General features: G+C 36.6%; 1 pseudogene; it reads left to right on the forward strand.

Moving 5' to 3' along the window:
* Positions 1-212: 212 nt before the first annotated feature.
* On the forward strand, positions 213-2,170 carry LOC140915206 (zinc finger BED domain-containing protein 5-like; annotated as a pseudogene).
* The last annotated feature ends 599 nt before the right edge of the window (positions 2,171-2,769 follow it).

Raw genomic sequence — 2,769 nt, forward strand, 5'->3', positions numbered from 1 at the left:
TTCCACTCGAGACTGCGCAAACTGCAGCAGTATGCACACATACCGTTCTCTTTACGCCGTGTTGAATATAACATATTCACTCAATACGTTAAAACCTGTGGGTGCGATAAGCACAACTAAACTAGCTTCACTCGAAACAATATAAATATTTGTGACAAGCAAAATTAGACAAAAATCAGTATTTCTAAATATTGCTACTAAACCTAATCACCATGGATTTGTGGCTAAAAGAAGGAACTTTGAAACGAAAAGCAAGTTCTTCTGGTACTCCAACTGTGGCCGAAATAAACAAGCAAAATATTGTGACACTTCAAAGTGAGGATGAACAATCGCAGTCTTTTGTTGCCGAAAAATCTGTTAGTACCAGTGAGTTATCCACAGTGAAAGAATTTCCACCAAAGTATATCAAAAAACAAGAAGCAGGTGTTAAAAGATCGAAACGAAAGTATGATGAAAGTTATTTGTCTTTCGGTTTTACATGTTTGGAAATAAAGATGTTCCTGATGCGCAGTGCGTCGTGTGCAACAAAATACCAGCAAACAGTTCATTGGCTCCTGCTAAAGTTCGTAGGCATTTGGAAACCAAACATGCTGAATACAAATACATAGATATAAGTTTTTTCAAGAGGCAGCGTGACTCACTTGGAAATTGTAAACTTTCGATGATTAAAATTGCTAAAACAGACAACGAAAGTGCAACAGAGGCATCTTATTGAGTAAGTTACTGTATAGCGCTTGCCGGAGAAGCTCACACTATTGGAGAAACACTTATCAAGCCTTGCGCGAAAGATATTGTAACGTGCATGTTGAGCGAGCAGTCTGGTAAAAAAATTGATGCTGAACAGTTGTCAAATAATACTGTTGCATGCCGTATTAAAGATCTTGCTGATGACATAGAAAAAGAGCTACTTTGCTGACTGAAAATTTGCCATGAGTATTCATTGCAGCTAGATGAATCCACTGACGTTTCAGGACTTGCTGGGCTACTAGTATTTGTCCAATATAGATTTAATAATATTATTGAACAGGACCTGCTCTTATGTGAATCTCTGCAAAGCAACATGACTGGGGAAGAAATATTCAACTGCATCAACAATTTTATCAGAAAGCATGAAATTAGTTGGGGAAAATGTATTGATGTATGTACTGACGGTGCTCGGGCAGTGATCAGGAAGATGAAGGGAGCTGTAATGTGAATCATAAGTGTGGCACCAGAAAGCACTAAGAGCCATTGTGTTCTACACAGACAAGCACTTGCTGTTAAAAAAATACCAGCATATCTGAAAATTGTGCTCGATGAAGCAGTACAAATTATCAATTTTGTCAAATCTCGACCACTTGAATCCAGGTTATTTAAGATTTTGTGTGAGGAAATGGGTAGTCAGCACAAAATACTTGTTTTACATACGGAAGTGAGGTGGCTATGCGGAGGAAAAGTGCTTGTGAGGCTTTTTGAGCTTCATAGTGAACAACTGGTATTCTTCACTTCAGATAATTCAGGACAAAAATTTAATGACTGCCTGACTAATTCCTCGTGGCTGATGAGACTTGCATATCCTGCAGATATTTTTGCAAAATTAAATGAAATTAATCTGTCGCTGCAAGGAAAGAATGTGACCACTTTTACTACAATGAATAAAATTTTGTCGTTAAAAAAGAAACTGGAATTCTGGGTTGCTTCCCTACACTACATGAATTTCTGACTGAAATAAATTCTACAGTCCATGAAGAAGTTTCCAGCACCATTTTACAGCACTTATGTGACTTGCAGGCCTCTTTATTAGAATATTTTCCTACAACTACTGATGATAATGCTTGGGTTCAAAATCCGTTTGTAATTACAGCCAAACCAGTTGGCTTTACTGCGCATGATTATGAAAACCTAACTGACTCTGACTTGAAACGAAAGTTTAAGGATCTTCTGCTGGATAATTTTTGGAGCAGCCTAATAGAAGAGTACCCTAATGTGGCTAAACGTGCAGTTCGAGTGCTCCTTCCTTTTGCTACAACTTATTTGCGTGAGATGGGATTTTCATATTATACTGCAACAAAAAACAAATATAGGAATAGACTTGATGCTGCACCTGACATGAGGGATTCAACTTTCCAGCATTATTCCTAATATTAAGCGAATTTGTGATAGAAAAATGCAGAAACACCAATCCCATTAAATCCAAATTTGTATTTCTGTTTATAAAAATAGATTTTCCTAGTAAAAATTTAATTTGTTTGGTGTTTGTGTATATATAAAAACAGGTTAAGTAGAACACTTTTTTTAATTTTGACACTTGCACTTGATTTTTGTACTACTTTATACGTGCTTTCCAGTTAGAAATTGTTAGTTCAAGTTATTTTAAATTTGTATTTTTGCTTTGTTTTATAAAATAAAATATATTTGAGCATAAATAACACAATTCTTATTTGAAAACCAAACAAAATAATATGAGTGTTCCGTAATAGGCTAAAGAGTGTTCCGTGGCCAAAAAAGTTTGGGAAATGCTGAGCTAGAGTGTTAGCCTCATCGTTCGCTCTGTTGGCTTTGCTTGGTTTGAAATCAAACATTTCATCATATATTAAACCACCAGGTGTGGTACAACATCCCATACCTCTACCGTCTTACAACTGATAAGCTGAGCTCAGGACTGAACATGGATTACCTACATGGCATTGCATTGTCACTGGCTACCTAGAAGAGAGCATTTTGTGCCCATATTTTAGCCAGATGTCTGTGCAATTTGGGAGTTTAACCGGAATATCTACACCTTCAACC

This window comes from Lepidochelys kempii, chromosome 7 (genome assembly GCF_965140285.1).
Source record: "Lepidochelys kempii isolate rLepKem1 chromosome 7, rLepKem1.hap1, whole genome shotgun sequence".
Lineage (NCBI taxonomy): Eukaryota > Metazoa > Chordata > Testudines > Cheloniidae > Lepidochelys > Lepidochelys kempii.